This window comes from Somniosus microcephalus, chromosome 1, assembly GCF_052327205.1.
Source record: "Somniosus microcephalus isolate GS21.2 chromosome 1, FLI_Smic_1.0, whole genome shotgun sequence".
In the NCBI taxonomy this organism is placed as follows: Eukaryota; Metazoa; Chordata; class Chondrichthyes; order Squaliformes; family Somniosidae; genus Somniosus; species Somniosus microcephalus.
The window spans coordinates 140,644,849-140,663,615 of record NC_140987.1 but is presented as its reverse complement, the minus strand read 5'-3'; positions in this window follow the sequence as shown (position 1 = coordinate 140,663,615).

The following is an 18,767-nucleotide window of genomic DNA, read 5'->3' as shown; positions in this document are numbered from 1 at the left end:
CGGCGCTAATCCCCCGCTGCGGCACCCGATGCGGTGCGGCAGGCTGGGGTACTGCAGGCCTCCTCCTTCTGTTAAGGAGGAGCTGCCTGCAGCCGCCCGCTGGCCATTGGATTCGGGGCAAAAATGAGCCCGGCACCTCGGAGAAGTGCCGGGCTCTCGGCCCACACACATCTGTGCTGCGGGGGGGTGGTGGAGGAGTCCGGGGAGGGAGGTGCGGGCAGGCGGCCGCCGGGAAAGTGGCCGGACGCCGCGCCACCTTAATGCGCCGGCACTAGGACCATGAAGGCACTTCTGAAAAATCGTTGGTTGCGGCTGCCACGGGCGAGGCGGCCGCAACTGAATTTCGGCGTTCGGGCGCGTTACCATGGCAACCGGGACGCTGTGCACACCGATGACGTCATCGGTGCCGGCGCAGCGCAACCGGTGTAACGCCGATGGTAGGGCCCTAGTCAATTTCAGAAGCGGCTATAATTGCAGCGCTAGGCCCTCTAGCGCCTCTAAATGGGCGCTGACCCCACTCAATTTCTAGGCCAAAGTGTGCAGACAGTGTGGAAAAGTAGGACACATAGCACGAGTCTGCAGGTCGGGAAAGAAAACCAGCAATAAGAAACCTACCAAAGAAAAGTACAAGAAGGTACATAAGATGACGGAGAATAGTTCAGATGAACAAAAGAGTGATAACGACTCCGAAAGCAGGGAACTGAGTTGTCTGAAACTACATAATGTGATCACAATGGAGGATCACCGAACCATTTGGGTCACTCTCAAGATAGCAGGAGTCCAGGTAAAGATGGAATTGGACACAGGATCAGCCCTAACAGTCATAAACTGACGGGACTACGAGCGGCTATTCTCACACATACCCTTGAGAGACACAAAAATTATTTTGAAGACGTACACGGGGCAAAATGTCTACCCCAAAGGAAAAATAAGGGTGACTGTTATATATAACGGTAAGGAAACACCAAAACTAGACCTGTATGTATTGCAAGATGGAGGACCACCATTACTGGGATGTGAATGGATCCGGAAAATACAACTGGATTGGCATTCCATACAGGCACTGACTGTGGCTGACAAAAAGGATGACGACGTCACACCTGGGCGACTGTCAAAGATCCTAACTGACGCGAAAGAAGTGTTCCAGCAAGGATTCGAAACACTGAAAGGCATGAGAGCGACGATTAAAATTGAAGAAAACGCAAGCCCAAAATTTTTTAAGGCCAGGCCGGTACCTTATGCGATCCGCCCAGCCATCGAAGCAGAGCTGGAGAGTCTGGAACGTTCAGGTGTACTGTCCAAGGTAGACTGGAGCAAGTGGGCTACACCCATCGTCCCTGCGATGAAAAAGTTGTTGAGCAGCATGCCTGGGGAACCAAGGAAGTTTCGCATCTGTGGGGACTTTAAGGTAACAGTGAACCCGGTCCTTCACACCGTACAATATCCACTTCCGCGGATTGAAGATATTTTCACCTCGCTATCTGGAGGGAAACACTTCACTAAGATTGATCTGGCCCAGGCGTATCTGCAAATGGAGGTAGAAGAAGCATCAAAAAAAAAATCACAATCAACACCCATAAAGGTCTCTACCAATACAACCGGCTGGTATTTGGGCTATTTGGCAGAGGGCAATGGAACAAGTCCTGCAAGGGATCCCAGGGACCCAGTGTTATTTGGACGACATCCTGGTCACGGGCGAAAATGACAGTGATCACCTTGCCAACCTGGAGCAGGTGCTCACTAGATTGCAGGAATATGGGCTCCGAGCTAACCGCCCCAAATGCGAGTTTTTTAGAAAACAGATCTCGTATTGTGGCCACGTTATCAATAAAGAGGGGTTACATAAGTCCCCAGAGAAGACTGAGGCAGTAGTCAAGGCTCCAGCACCGGAAAATGTGTCACAACTGAGGTCGTTCCTTGGGCTGGTAAACTACTACCATAAGTGCTTGCCAAATTTGACTACAATACTACACCCACTGAACACCCTACTGCAAACTGGGGTGTCATGGAAGTGGAGTGACGAATGTACACGAGCTTTCCAGATGAGCAAAACACTAATCACATCGAAAGAGGTATTGGCCCATTACAACCCGGCATTACCAATTCGGTTGGCATGTGATGTGTCACCCTACGGCATTGGAGCGGTGCTGTCGCACAAATTCTCGGACGGCTCAGAGAGGCCAATAGCCTTTGCGTCACGATCACTAACCTCAGCCGAGCGTAACTATGCCCAGATTGATAGGGAGGCCCTCAGCCTAGTGTGGGGAGTGAAAAAGTTCAATCACTATCTGCACGGGCAGAAATTCACCTTGCTGACTGATCACCAGCCTCTTGTCTCCATTTTTAATCCGAAGAAGGGCGTTCTGGTGATGACTGCGCAACGACTACAAAGATGGTCACTTTTTCTAGGGGCGCACCACTATGAGATTGAATATAAGGGCACGAAACAGCATGGAAATGATGATGGGCTTTCACGCCTGCCACTGCCTACTGCGGAGGAAGCACCAGCAGTGGGTCCTGTTGAAATATTCCATTCGACTATAGTTGAATACCTACCGGTAACTAACGCTTGTATCGAAAAGGAAACCCAAAATGACCCGACACTGTCTCGGGTATATGATTTGACAGTGAAGGGATGGCCAGCATATGGCGACTCACTGTTGCCAGCATTCTCGACAAGGAGAGAACAGCTGTCAGTGTGCCGGGGGACCTTGATGTGTGGATCCCGAGTGGTAATTCCACCCAAGTTAAGGGATAGAGTGCTCAATGAGCTTCATGAGGGTCATCTGGGAGGGGTAAAAATGAAAAGGCTAGCCAGGCCTTATGTGTGGTGGCCAGGAATCGATAAACAAATAGAGGACCTGACCAAGAGCTGCTCAGGATGCCAGAAAGTCCAAAATGCACCACCACAGGCCCTTCTACACCCATGGGAGTGGCCCTCATCTCCATGGCAATGGGTGCATATTGATTTTGCTGGTCCATTCATGGACTCAATGTTTTTAGTAGCCGTGGATGCGCACTCGAAATGGCCTGAGGTCATCAAAATGTCCTCTACCACCACGGAGAAAACTATTGCAGTCCTACGGACCATTTTTGCCAGGAATGGCTTGCCAGAACAGATTTGCTCCAACAACGGACCACAGTTTGTGTCCGAAGAGTTCCGGAGGTTCTTGAAAAAGAATGGGGTAAGGCATTACACATCCGCTCCGCATCATCCAGCCACAAATGGATTGGCTGAGAGATTCGTACAAACCTTTAAGAAGGCAATAAAGGCTATGTACAATGACAACATTCCGCTGCAGCACAAGGTGGACAATTTCCTGTTCGCCTACCGGAATGCGACACATGCAGTCACCAACCAGGCCCCAGCCATGAGGTTCTTTAACCGAAGGTTAAGATCTCACCTGGATTTGCTCAGACCAAACGTACGAAGAGATGTTGAGAGTAAGCAATTCCAGCACATCCATGAGAAGCCAACAAGGAGCTTCAATGTAGGGCAACCAGTCTTGGCCCGCGACTACCGAACAGAAAAATGGCAGCCAGGAACGATATGCACACGGCAGGGCCCACTAATGTACACAGTGGACGTTGGGGAGAGCATCGTGAGACGCCATGCTGACCAGATCCTAGAGTCACAGGAACAAGTCAACCCCATGCCTCGCCCATACATACCTGGTGATGAACCCGACGTACAGGTCGCATCTACCCCAGAAACAGTAGCATCGGAAGCTGATGAACCAACCGACGACAGGGGGCCAGAATCGCCTCCGCACCAAGAGCAAGATACTCGGGAAAGGCGCTATCCAGAAAGGATCAGGAAGCCTCCCCAAAGACTGAATATATAAATAGACTATTTTCAACTAATGTTAAAAGTGTTAATTGTGATTAGTTTGATATTTAATTGTTAAATGAGTGTTATGGTACTGTTAATCTAAAAGGGGAGGAATTGTAATGTATATACCTTTAAGGGGGGAACTATCTTTTACAGCTCATGTATACTGCAGTTCCGGCAGTGACCACACCTGTATATAGCACTGAGTAGTAATCTGTACAGATCAGTTCCAGTGTGAGCCTCGTTGAGTAAACACCTGTTGTACCGTTCTCCTGCAATCTGTGTCTTATTATACACAGACTCAACATTCACAATATATATTAATGATCTGGACGAGGGAATTGGATGTAATATCTCCAAATTTGCAGAGGACACAAAGCTGGGTGGGAGGGTATACTGTGAGGAGGATGTCATGAAACTCCAGTCCAATTTGGACAGGTTGGGTGATTGGGCAGAAACATGGTAGATGCAATATAACATGAACAAATGCGAGTTTATCTACTTTGGTGTCAAAAACAGGAAGGCAGATTATTATCTGAATGGCAATAGATTGGGAGAAGGGGAAGTGCAACGAGACCTGGGTGTCCTTGTGCACCAGTCACTGAAGGTAAGCATGCAGGTGCAGCAGGAGGTTAAGAAGGCAAATGGTATGTTGGCCTTCGTAGCGAGAGTGTTTGAGTACACGAACAAGGATGTCTTGCTGCAGTTATACAGGGCCTTGGTGAGACCACATCTTGAGTATTGTGTGCAGTTTTCGCCACCTTATCTGAGCAAGGATGTTCTTGCCATGGAAGGAGTTCAGCGAAGATTCACCAGGCTGATACCTGGGATGGCAGGAATGATGTATGAGGAGATATTGGGTCGATTGGGCTTATACTCGCTGGAGTTTAGAAGAATGAGAGGGGATCTCATTGAAACTTATAAAATTCTAACAGGACTAGACAGACTAGATGCAGGAAGGATGTTCCCGATGGCCGGGGAGTCCAGAACCAGGGGTCACAGTCTAAGGATAAGGGGTAACCCATTTAGGACAGAGATGAGGATGAATTTCTTCACCCAGAGAGTGGTGAACCTGTGGAATTCTCTGCTACAGAAGGCAGTAGAGGCCAATTCATTAAATATATTCAAGAAGGGGTTAGATATATTTCTTGAGGCTAAAGGGATCAAGGGATATGGAGAGAAGGCAGGGACCGGCTACTGAATTTGGATGATCAGCCATGATCTCCTTGAATGGCGGAGCAGGCTCGAGGGGCCAAATGGCCTACTCCTGCTCCTATCTTCTATACTTCTATGTTTACCTTCAGGGATCTGTGGACATGCACTCCAAGGTCACTCTGATCTTCTGCACTTCTCAGTGTCCTACCACTTACAGTGTATTTCCTTGCCTTGTTAGCCCTCCCCAAATGTATTACCTCATACTTCTCCAGATTGAATTCCATTTGTCACTGTTCTGCCCACCTGATTAGTCCATCAATATCTTCCTGCAGTCTACAGCTTTCTTCTTCATTATGAATCACAAGGCCAATTTTTGTATCATCTGCAAACTTCTTAATCATAGTTCCTACATTCAAGTCCAAATCATTGATATATACCACAAAAAGCAAAGGACCCAGTACTGAGCCCTGCGGAACCCCACTGGATACAGCCTTCCAGTCACAAAAACTCCCTTCGACCATTACCCTTTGTTTCCTGCTTCTGAGCCAATTTTGGATCCAACTTGACACTTTGCCTTGGATCCCATGGGCTTTTACTTTCATGACCAGTCTGCTATGCGGGACCTTATCAAAAGCCTTGCTAAAATCCATATAGACTACATCAAATGCACTACCCTCATCGACCCTCCTTGTTACCTCCTCAAAAAATTCAATCAAATTAGTCAGACACGACCTTCCCTTAACAAATCCATGCTGACTGTCCCTGATTAATCCATGTCTTTCTAAATGAAGATTTATCCTGTCCCTCAGAATTTTTTCCAATAATTTTCCCACCACCGAGTTTAGGCTGACTGGCCTACAATTACTCAGTCTATCTCTTTCTCCCTTTTTAAACAAATGTACCATGTTAGCAGTCCTCCAGTCCTCTGGCACCACACCTGTAGCCAGAGAGGTTGGAAAATGATAGTCAGAGCCTCTGCTATTTCCTCTCTTACTTCTCTTAACAGTCTGGGATACATTTCATCCGGGCCTGGGAATTTATTCACTTTCAAAGATGCTAATCCCCGCAATACTTTCGCTTTCACTATATTTTATTCATCTAATATTTCACACTCCTCCTCCCTGATTGGAATATCTGCATTGTCCCTCTCCTTTGTGAAAACTGATGGGCCTCCTTCTGTGCTGTATGATTCTATGAGGATGATACAGTGAATTAGCACATGCAGTGCCTCATAGGAAAAACATTCTTCATGTCCTGCCACTGCACCTTCAAAGTTTGAGTTTTGTGAAGTAACCAATTGGATTGGTAATCTTTTTGACATTGGCACCATTTAAATGCTTCTTAGCTGCTTCAAGTGTGCAATACTATTTATGGTAGGCGCAGCATGATTGGCTACTTTCTGACTGTCCATAGGAATGAATCGGTCATGTCAAACCTCTACAAAAAAGCAGCACACACCCAGCTTGTTGATGAGCCACTATTTTAATATCGAAAACCTGGAAATGCTACATTTTCAATGATTAGAGGAAAATCTTCTGCAAATGTCTATTACTACATACTATTACTACTACTACAGGTAGACTATCCTTTATCCGAAAACCTCGGGACCAGCCGAGTTTCGGATAAAGGAGAATTTCGGATTTCGGAAGGTGGGTCGGCGGGGGTCCGCGGGGGGGGTCGGCGGGGGTCCGCGGGGGTGTCGCCGGGGGGTCGTGCGCACGACTTACGCTGACGCTCAGCGTAAGTCAGTCGGGGCCGGCGGGGTCCGCGGGGGGGTCGGCGGTTGTCGGGGCTGGCGGGGTCCGCGGGGGGGGTCGGCGGCTGGCGGGGTCGGCGGTTGTCGGGGCCGGCGGGGTCCGCGGGGGGGTCGGCGGTTGTCGGGGTCCGCGGGGGGGTCGGCGGTTGTCGGGGCTGGCGGGGTCGGCGGTTGTCGGGGCCGGCGGGGTCCGCGGGGGGGGTCGGCGGTTGTCGGGGCCGGCGGGGTCCGCGGGGGGGTCGGCGGTCGGCGGGGTCCGCGGGGGGGTCGGCGGCTGGCGGGGTCGGCGGTTGTCGGGGCCGGCGGGGTCCGCGGGGGGGTCGGCGGTTGTCGGGGTCCGCGGGGGGGTCGGCGGTTGTCGGGGCTGGCGGGGTCGGCGGTTGTCGGGGCCGGCGGGGTCCGCGGGGGGGGTCGGCGGTTGTCGGGGCCGGCGGGGTCCGCGGGGGGGTCGGCGGTCGGCGGGGTCCGCGGGGGGGTCGGCGGGGGGTCGTGCGCACGACTTACCCTTTATCCGAACTTCCGAAACCGGAACCCTCTAAAAACCGAAGGTTTTTTCGTTCGTACGCACGACTTACGCTGAACGAAAAAACCTTCGGTTTTTAGAGGGTTTCGGTTTTCGGAAGTCCGGATAAAGGGTAGTCTACCTGTAATGGGATCATCATTACCTCCTCGTTCCCCTCCAAGTCACACACCATCCTGAAATGGACATATATCGCTGTTCCTTCATTGTTGCTGGGTCAAAATCTTGGAACTCCCCACTCAACAGCACTGAGAGAGTAGCTTCACAGTGGTTCAAAAAGAAGGCTCATCACCACCTTCTCAAGGGCAACTAGGGATGGGCAATAAATGCTGGCCTTGCCAGTGATGCCCACATCCTGAGAATGAATTAAAAAATACATGCATTCAGGCAAATACTTTGTAAGTCCTAAACTAGAAGATGGGAAACTAAATATCATTAAAACTATCTCAATGAACTTGTATCACCCTGATGAAAATAACAATGGATTCAAAATGACCTTGTAAAGGTCGAGTCCCTTATCATCTATCATTAGGTTTAAAAAAGTCCAAAGACATTCTTTATTTGATGTGCAAGTTACGAAAAATATGTTGGGTTAAGGATGTGTGGCTCCCTGAAAGCTGTATTGCTCAGAGAGCACACAGGTAACCATTCCTGATGTGCAGTCACCATGCATGTGTGAGAATATTCAATGCTGCCCTGCTGTGTTGTGTGATATTTTATTGAACTGGACGTTTTGCCGAATAAATGTTTTGCACGACATTGGTTCAACCAAGCTAACCAAATTTGGTTATGTTCAGTTCTCTGACTCAATTTGAATCCACCAGCAGCCACTTGATCCTTTGAGCTTAATGTAAAAGAAAAAGCAAAGATTAATAGAAAAGAAAAAAGGAACTTAATTTTCTAAGTAACATGAAAAAGGCTTGCAGTGTGAGCCTGATCTAAGATGGCTACATTCTTGTATTTTTCTTTTTACACAGCTTGCTTTGTGTGCCTGAGGTTGCCCTGTTCACTAATCAATGATATTTATATTTTTGACGTTCTAGGCAATGCTACCTTCTTAAAATCAAGCTTTGAACAGATTTCTTAAGATATTTAACATTTTCTATAACTGATAAGTAGCTCCTTAATTTGTTTATACACCAAACACTAGGGCTTTCATCCTGTTTACATAGGCTCTTTCATTCTAATTAGAATGAAAATTGGAATCTAAAATTAGAATTGCAATAATACATCTGTACTTCTGAAAGTGAGCGTTTCGTCTTAGGACTCTTTGGGGGAATTTTTACTGCAAAGAGCGAGTGAGTTTGGGAGAACATAAGAATTAACATAAGTACATAAGAATTAGGAGCAGGAGTAGGCCATACGGCCCCTCAAGCCTGCTCCACCATTCAATAAGATCATAGCTGTTCTATGGCCTCAACACCACTTTCCTGCCCTATCCCCATATCCCTTGATTCCCCTAGAGTCCAAAAATCTATCTCAACCTTGAATACACTCAATGACTGAGCATCCACAACCCTTTGGGGCAGAGAATTCCAAAGATTCACAATCCTCTGAGTGAAGAAGTTCCTCCTCATCTCAGTCTTAAAAGGCTGACCCCTTATCCTGAGACTATGCCCCCTAGTTCTGGACTCTCCAGCCATGGGAAACAATTGCTCAGCAATTATCCTGTCAACCCCCCTCAGAATCCTATATGTTTCAATGAGATCTCTCATTTTTTAAATTCCAAAGAGTATAGGCCTAACCTACTCAATCTGAGTAGATGACTGCACAGTGTTCAGTGCCATTCGCAACTCCTCAGATAATGAAGCAGTCCATGCCTGTATGCAACAAGACCTGGATGACGTCAGGCTTGGGCTGCTAAGTGGCGGCAGTGCAGACCTGGGAGGAGTAGTGAGGCGGCGGCGGCGGTATAAAGTGAACCCGAGGTGCAGGTAGGCCCCAGACCAGCAGCAGAGGCGGCGGCAGTGCGGACCTGGGAGGAACGGCGAGGTGGCGGCGGTGGTACCAACTCAGCACCAGCAGAATTTTCAGAGTGACGTCAGAAGTCAAAAGTGACGTCGGCACAAAGAGAGGGAGCTGATTGGTGAGTGTCTGATAAGTGTTTATACTTGGCTTTCTTAAAGGTTCATGTTTATTCCAGCGAGGTTAGTAAATAGTTTGTTAATTAGAAGTATGGCAGGGCAGCTCACACCCGTGGAATGCACATCCTGTGCCATCTGGGAAGTCCTGGACACCTCCTGTGGTCTGGATGACCACATGTGCGGGAAGTGTCACCAGTTACAGCAGCTTGAGCACCGGGTTACGGAGCTTGAGCGGCGGCTGCAGTCACTGCTGTGCATCCACAAGACTGAGAGCTATGTGGATAGCACATTTTGGGAGGTGGTCACCCCGCATCTTAAGAGTGTGCAGGCAGTGAGGAAATGGGTGACCACCAGACAGAAGAGGAGGACCAGGTAGGTATTGCAGGAGTCCCCTGAGCCCATCTTGCTCACCAACCAGTATTCGGTGCTGAGTACTGGTAAGGGCGATGGTTCCTCTGGTGAGTGAGCCAAGTCCACAGCACCATGGAAAGCTCAGCTGCACAGGGGGTGGAGGGGGTGCTGGTGGGGAAGAGGAGAGGGAGAGCAATAGTGATAGGGGATTCAATAGTTCGGGGAGCAGACAGGCGTTTCTGCGGCTGCAGATGTGACTCCAGGATGGTATGTTGCCTCCCTGGTTCCAGGGTCAAGGATGTCAATGAACGGCTGCAGGGCATTCTGAGGGGGGAGGGTGAACAGCCAGAGGTCATGGTCCATATCGGTACCAACGACATAGGTAGAAAGAGGGATGAGGTCCTGCAGGCAGAGTTTAGGGAGCTAGGAAAGAGGTTAAAAAGCAGGACCTCAAAGGTAGTAATCTACTACCACTGCTACGTGCTAGTGAGTACAGAAATAGGAAGATAGAGCAGATGAATGTGTGGCTGGAGAGATGATGCAGGAGGGAGTGCTTTAGATTCCTGAGGAATTGGAACCATTTCTGGTGTAGGCGGGACCTCTACAAGCCAGACGGGTTGCACCTCAATGGGAACGGGACCAATGTCCTCACAGGAGGGTTTGCTAGTGCTGTTGGGGAGGCTTTAAACTAGCTTGGCAGGGGGATGGGAACCGAAGAATAGAATCAGTAGGGAGGGAAGAAAAACTGGAATTGGAAAACAAAAACATAGAAAGTAAATTGGAAGGACAGAGGAATCAAGGGCTAGATAGTAGTCAACAAGGAGGTTTGCCTGTACTAAATGGTATATATTTCAATGCAAGGAGTATAGTGAACAAGGCAGATGAGCTGAGGGCACAGGTAGATACTTGGAACTATGATAATATAGCAATTACAGAGACATGGCTGAAAGAGGAGCAGGTATGGCAGCTCAACATTCCTGGTTACAGGATTTTCAGACGGGATAGAGAGGGAGGTAAAAAGGGAGGCAGGTTCGTGGTATTGATTAAAGAAACTATTACAGCTGTGAGGAGGGATGATATGTTGGAGGGATCATCAAACGAGGCCATATGGGTCGAATTGAATAACAAAAAAAGGGGTGATCACACTGTTGGGAGTGTACTACAGACCCCCAAACAGAGAGGGAGGTAGAAGAGCATATATGTAGACAAATTTCTGAGAAGTGCAAAAACTATAAGGCAGTAATAGTTGGGGATTTCAACTACCCCAATATTAACTGTGATAAAATTAGTGTGAAGGATATAGAGGGTGTGGAAATCCTAAAATGCATCCAGGAGAACTTTTTTAGCCAGTATGTAGCAAGCCCAACAAGGGAGGGGGCAGTTCTGGACTTAGTTTTAGGGAATGAAGCTGGGCAGGTAGAAGGCATATCAGTGGGAGAGCATGTTGGTGATAGTGACCATAATTCAGTTAGATTTAAGGTAGTTATGGAAAAGGACAAGGATAGACCAGGAATAAAAATTCTAAATTGGGGAACAGCAAATTTTGCTAAGCTCAGAGGGAATTTAGCCATAGTGGACTGGAAACAGCTACTTGAAGGTAAATCAGTGTCAGAGCAGTGGGAGGCATTCAAGGAGGAGGTCCGGCAGGTTCAGACCAAATATGTGCCCTTAAAGAAAAAAGGTGGGACTCACAAATCTAGAGTCCCCTGGATGTCTAGGGACATACAGGGTAGGATAAAGAAAAAAAGGGAGGCGTATGACAGATACCAAGGGCTAAACACTCCAGAATCTTTAGAGGAGTACAGAAATTGCAGGGGTGAAATTAAAAAGGATATTAGGAAAGCAAAGAGAGAGCATGAAAAATTCTTGGCAAGTAAAATCAAGGAAAACCCAAAGATGTTTTATAAATATATTAAGAGTAAGAGGATAACTAAAGAAAGGGTAATCATGAGGGTAATCTGTGTGTGGAGGCAGGAGACGTCGGTAGGGTTCTTAATGAATACTTTGGGGGGGATTTTAACTCAGGTGCGGGATGGTGTTGTGTTATCCGAATTTTGTGTTTTCCACACAAATCTAAATGGATGTGAGAGATTGATGCAATTTTAACTGAATTGGCCAATTGATTTCCAACGTGTGGGAAGCCTTTGCAAATGGGTTTTTCATGACTGAAAGTCCACTCCGATGACGTCATAATTGCTGCTGCATTTAAGGTCCACAGCAAGCCTTGCTTCTTCTGTAGACTGCCAAGCTTCTTGACTGTGCAGTGTGAGGGAGCTGCAGCAAATATGACAAGCGGGAAGGCCAGATCAGCTCCTCGCTTTAATGAGGTGGCACTGCAGGCATTAGTGGATGGGGCTAGGGCCAACAGGGAGGTGCTCTTCCCTTCATCAGGGAGGAAGAGGCCTCCCACTCAGACCAAGGCAGTGTGGATGCAGGTGGCTGAGGAGGTCGACTCCTTGGGAGTCACCGCAGAACCTGGATACAGTGCAGGAAAAGATTTCATAACCTTCAGCGCACTGGAAAAGTGAGTATGAATTTCCCATCACCCTCAATCTGATCCCCATTGCCATTCCTCACCAGCACTCAGCTTTAGCAATCTCTTCCTCCACATCCCACTTGACACTGACATCCATGCACCCTCACCCATTCCCTTTCTCTCTATGCTCACATTCACATAACTATTCGACCATGCAGCCCTCACACTCCCTATCACTCTGATGCTTTGAACACAACTGACAACACACAGGGAGGGCCCTTGGTCTTGCAACCTCACTCCATCATTGTCTCCTTCTAAGTATCTATGCTATGCAATCTCTACACTCACACCTTCATTCTCACTCAACCTCCACTTGTCTCCCTCATTGCAGGAAAAGAGAGCTCACAACAAAAGAGAGCGAGCCAGGACAGGAGGAGGGACAGCCCTAATAGCCCACCTGACCCCCTGGGAGGAGGCCATCTGGAAATTATGGGAATAGAGGATGATTCACGCATGGGGGACAGACAGACGGGTGTAACACAGCAAGCTGGTGACAGAAAAGTTTCCCATCTCTCTCTTTGACATTGCAGGAGTCGCTGATAATGATAGTGAAGCTGTAACAGATGGACTTATGAGCATCTGCAAAAAGCTATGTGCATGTAGCCTTTGCATCACATCTCTGACTCTTTACTTTACTCCCCCACAGGACCATCACAAGCATTCATCCCCCCTAGCCAGGAAGAAGAGGCTGAGCAGCCAGACTCCTCAGAGGAAGCTGCAACCTCTGAGGGCGCAGCGTCAGCAGAATTCAGCGCACCCAGCACCAGCGCAGACACTCACACCTCGGTCGGACTTTCGGGACATAGAGTAGTGCTGTCACCTGGTGTATCACAGCTCACAAGTGAGCATCAGCAGATTGTGGAGACAGGGACAGCAGTGGAGAGTCCTTGTCAGAGGGCGCTGGACTCTGCCAGCTCGGCTCAGCAGCATGTCGACCCTCTGCCTCTGGGTCCATCCATAAGATCAGAGGTGATGGAACTCCAGGCACAGATGCAGGAGTCTCTGGCAGGTTTTTTCTCTAGGGTCGCTGCGATTGTGGAGCGAATGGAAGAGTCCATAGTGAACATGAGCAGAGCCTTTGTGGAGTCATTGGCACATGAACGCATCAACACGGAAAGGATGGCTACCTTCGTGGAAAGGATTGCTACCTCTGTGGTAAGGCTGGCTACAGCCATGGAGGAACTTAGTCACCAGGGTATGGAAAACATGGTCATTGTTCAGAATAGAATGACATCTCTTGAGGAGCGATGGGCATCTATTGAACAGAGAAACCAGACCTTCATGGAAGTCCTTCTGAGTAGGACTGCCATTGCAGATATGCGTCCCCATGGCCCCCCTGATGTGCAGCAAGGTGCTCTCCAGCCACTTCCAGGTTCTGGCCCCTTCTGGCCTGTGTAGCCTCAGGTGGGTGAGCAGCAGCCCGGTGCTCCTGCTGCTGCTGCTTTTGCTGGTGCCTCTGTTGTTCCTGGTTCTGCTGCTGCCGCAGCTGGTGCTCCAGCTCCTCTAATGCCCAGGTTGGAAGGAAATAAATGGCTCCCATGCTTCTGGTATATGCCTCCATTGAGGAAGTGCTGAGTGAAGGTGGCGAGAGTGGTTTCCCAGGAGGTCACGCTGGAGATGGGTGTGAGGCTCCAACCTTCCACAGGTGTGGTTAATCCTTCTAAAAGTTGCCCCAGACCTGAGACCACCAAGTCCTGCCACCTGCAAATCATGGCTGATCAAATCTCCTCTTTAATGGTTGACCTGCAGTTGAGAGTCAGCAATCCAATAGTGCTCCCGCCAGGTTTCACATTTGTGTTTCCCACTAGGCGTGTTTCATGTGGGAAAAGGGTTAAATTCACAAGGGCCTTTCAAAATAGGATTATAGAGGCCATTTAGTGGTTGTTAAGGGCCTTAACGACCAGTCCCGCCTGTTGGATGCGGGACGGAGTCAGGACCATCAGACATGACTGAGGTAAAATTGCTCGGAGTCGGGAACCAGGCGGAGTTGGGAACCCACCCACAAGTTTTTGCGATTTTAACCCTCCGCATGCCTCTAAGCCTGCCTCCATGGCTCAATGAAAATCGAGCCCTTTGCGTCTGTTTTCACAAAGGAGAGGGGTGAAGCAGACATTGCTATCAGGGAGGAGTGTGAAATATTAGATTAAATAAACATAGTGAGAGAGGAAGTATTAAGGGGATTAGCAGCTTTAAAAGTGGATAAATCCCCAGGCCTGGATGAAATGTATCCCAGGCTGTTAAGCGAAGCAAAAGAGGAAATAGCAGAGGCCCTGACCAACATTTTCCAATCCTTTCTGGCTTCAGGTGTGGTGCCGGAGGACTGGAGGATTGCTAATGTGGTACCCTTGTTTAAAAAGGGAGAAAAGGATAGACCGAGTAATTACAGGCCAGTCAGCCTAACCTTGGTGGTGGGAAAATTTTTGGAAAGAATTCTGAAGAACAGGATAAATCTTCATTTAGAAAGACACGGATTAATCAAGGATAGTCAGCACAGATTTGTTAAGGGAAGGTCATGTCTGACAAACTTGATTGAATTTTTTGAGGAGGTAACAAGGAGGGTAGATGAGGGTAATGTGTTTGATGTAGTGTATATGGACTTTAGCAAGGCTTTTGATAAAGTTCCACATGGCAGACTGGTCATGAAGTTAAAAGCCCATGGGATCCAGGGCAGTGTCAAGTTGGATTCAAAACTGGCTTGGAGGCAGGAAGCAGAGTGTAATGGTTAATGGGTGTTTTTGTGACTGGAAGGCTGTTTCCAGTGGAGTTCCGCAGGGCTCAGTACTAGTTTCCTTGCTTTTTGTGGTATATATCAGTGATCTAGACTTGAATATAGGGGGTATGATTAAGAAGTTTGCAGATGATACTAAAATCGGCTATGTGGTTGATACTGAAGAAGGAAGCTGTAGACTGCAGGAAGATATCAATAAATTGGCCAGGTGGGCCGAACAGTGGCAAATGGAATTAAATCCGGAGAAGTGTGAGGTAATGCATTTGGGGAGGGCTAACAAGGAAAGGGAATACACATTAAATGGTAGGACACTGAGTAGTGTAGAGGAACAAAGGGACCTTGGAGTGCATGTCCACAGATCCCTGATGGTAGCAGGCCAGGTAGATAAGATGGTTAAGAAGACTAATGGAATGCTTGCCTTTAGTAGCCATGGCATTGAATACAAGAGCAGGGGGGTTATGCTTCAACTGTATAAAACACTAGTTAGGCCTCAGCTAGAGTACTGCATGCAGTTCTGGACACCACATTACAGGAAAGATGTGATTGCACTAGAGTGGGTACAGAGGAGATTTACAAGGATGTTGCCGGGAGTAGAGAATCTTAGCTATGAGGAAAGACTGGATCGGCTGGGTTTGTTTTCCTTGGAACAGAGGAGGCTGAGGTGTATAAAATTATGAGGGGCCTAGGTAAAGTGGATAGAAAAGACCTATTTCCCTTAGCAGAGGGGCCAAAAACCAGGGGCACAGATTTAAAGTAATTGGTGGAAGGTTTAGAGGGGATTTGAGGGGAAATGTATTCACCCGGAGGGTTGTGTGGGTCTGGAACTCACTGCCTGAAAGGGTTGTAGAGGCAGAAACCCTTACCACATTTAAAAAGTACTTGCATGTGCACTTGGGATGCTGTAACCTGCAGGGCTACGGACCAAGAGCTGGGAAGTGGGATTAGGCTGGATAGCTCTTTGTTGGCCGGCGCGGACATGATGGGCTGAAATGGCCTCCTTCCGTGCTATAACTTTCTATGATTCTATGATTCTAATTGGCAGGTAACATTCGCGCCACACAAGTGCCAAGCAATGACTATCTCCAACAAGCGAGAGTCTATCGACTTCCCCTTGACATTCTACGGCATTAACATTGCCAAATCCCCCACCATCAACATCCTGGGTGTAGGATTCTCAAAATTCCCACATCTTCCAAGTTATTAATAAGGGACCCTGAAGGACAAGTTATTCAACAAGGAACCCTGAAGGACTATGGGCTAGATTTTCAGTTGCTTGCGCCAGCAGTTAGCGCCTTAAGAGAAGTGATTTTCGGGCGCTATGCGTGTAGCGCCTGGGCGCAGCGCAGTTTGCGCCCCGCCCCAAATTAAGTTGCCCGTTAGCGCCGGCGCAAAGTTTAGCGGCCGCCCGGATGCGCGCGCAGAAAATGACGTCACATCCTCATGCAACGCCCTTTGGCCGCCCCGAATCCAAACTTCAGTCGGACCGCCCCATTGTGCGGCTGGCGTCCAGAGCGTTTGTAAAATGGAACGCAACACACCCTGGGGAGCGCAAATTAAAGGGCACTCCTCCTGCACTATATACGGCACTCTGCATCTGTTGTGTGGAAGGATCCAGTGTGTGGTTGTGAACGGTGTATTTATATTTCCGGACACCACCACCACCACCTCCTCCTCCTCCTCCTCCTCCTCCTCCTCCTCCTCCTCCTCCTCCTCCTCCTCCTCCTCCTCCTCGTCATCATCATCTTTTCCCCCCCAGACTCTGCCTTTGAAAAAAACACATGCACCCTTCCCCTTTAAGAGCTCACTGGCACCAGAGTGTCTGCCGTGCGCTGCGCCCGAGCTCGGGTGTTGCGCTCTGCACCGCCGGCTTAGCGCCTAAAGATAGTAGTGGAACGCCTCTTTTAGCGCTCCACCAACCTCTTAGGGCGAAGCCACTGAATTTCCGGCAACGGGGCGCTACTTTGGGGCGGGCGCTAACTTCGGGCGGGCGCTAAGGTTTGCGCCCCAAAACTGTCTATACTGAAAATCTAGGCCTATGGCTTTTGGACTTTATGGCAAGACCTGCAAAGTTAAAGCAGGGCCCTGCACAGCATGTCAAGTTCAAAACTCAAACTTGACATGCCCGGCCCTGTGGGAGACAGCTTTGATTTGTTATTTCAAATCCAGACAGCTGAAGGAGACAGAACACGCAATCTTCCCTTTAAAGCAAATCAACTCAGGAAATGACTTAATCTTGCACAAACCTAAAGCTAATCAAGACTATGCATATATAATCGCTTACAGTTGGAACTAGCCACCAAGCCAGGAAGATACCGATTTACATTATGCATAACAAGCACCAAGACATCAAAAACCATTTAACAATGGGACAACCACCCAAAAACCAGTTAAGGTGAACAACTATAATCACCTTAACGAGCCCGCCAAAAGTCAGACAAAGAACTAACCCTGATTTGGCACGCAGATAACAAACTCAAAAACAGTATAATTGTAGGCCCACCGGTAACCAAGGAATCAAACAAGCAGGCATGCTTACAACACTCGCAGAAGCCTTCAGGCCACAGGGGCATCCTACCGGAAGGCCCAAGGAACATCACGGCGAGGAGGCACGGTGGGGCAGGCTTGACCAAAGACGACTAGGCTGCAACTGCAGCCTTACACAGAGACTGACCACGAGCACCGCGGTAACAAAGGGCCGGGTAAACCATACCTTCAGATCATTACCACTACACAGGTAATGATCTAGGCCACCGCGACTGAGCCGACACCGAAGACCGCCAACCGAACCCCAACCGCAACAAAACTCGACGACCAGACCACCACCAGAAGAACAAAACCCAGAATTTTCCACTCTACAAACTAAAGTACCCAACAAAGACTTTATTCCCTATTTCTAACCAAGAAAAGAAGGTACTTACCCAGACAAATCCACAACCGCGCCCTTACCGCATCGGCGGACTCCACCCAACTGAAGAATCTTCGCAGATTCTAAGACTGGGACCACGTGGCGATGGCAGGCCCCAAAGGACACAAAGAGCAAACCCCAAAAACACAACTGGCTTACTTGACAGGATTCAAACTGTCAAGAAACCCCCATTGGTGAGCATAATCCCTGGCCCCTTTTAGCACAATTTCGTTAGATATTGGGGGTGGGACTAGGGTACGGGATTATTAATGTGATTTTCCCTCATTGTGCTGTGTGTTCCCCATTCTTAATTAAGTGTACTCTTGAATGGCTGTAACTACTCCAGTAATCTAATTGTGTAATTTTATTGTGACTCTAATAAAAATACAGTTTTCTTGCACCAAACCAGTTGTCTACTCCAATTTTGTATCGCAGCCTGTACCTAATTCCGTTGTCTAGAACCCAGGGGTGTGGGAGCGATTCGAACCGCTCAAAACCAGTCAGGGCAAAGCTGACTCCACACACCACCCCCTACATGGGGGTCATCATTGACCAGAAACTTAACTAGGCCAGCCACGTGAATACTGTGGCAACAAGAGCAGTTCAGAGGCTAGGTATTCTGCGGTGAGTGTCTCACCTTCTGAATCCCCAAAGCCTTTCCACCATCTACAAGGAAAAAGTAAGGCATGTGATGGAATACTCTCCACTTGCCTGGATGAGTGCAGCTCCAACAACACTCAAGAAGCTCGACACCATCCAGGACAAAGCAGCCTGCTTGATTGGCACCCCATCCACAACCTTAAACATTCAATCCGGAGGAGGCAGACCTGTGTGGGGGCGGCAGCGGGACCTGAGCGAAGGAGAAGCGCCCATAAAGGAGCGCTGCAGAGGAGGCCCGAC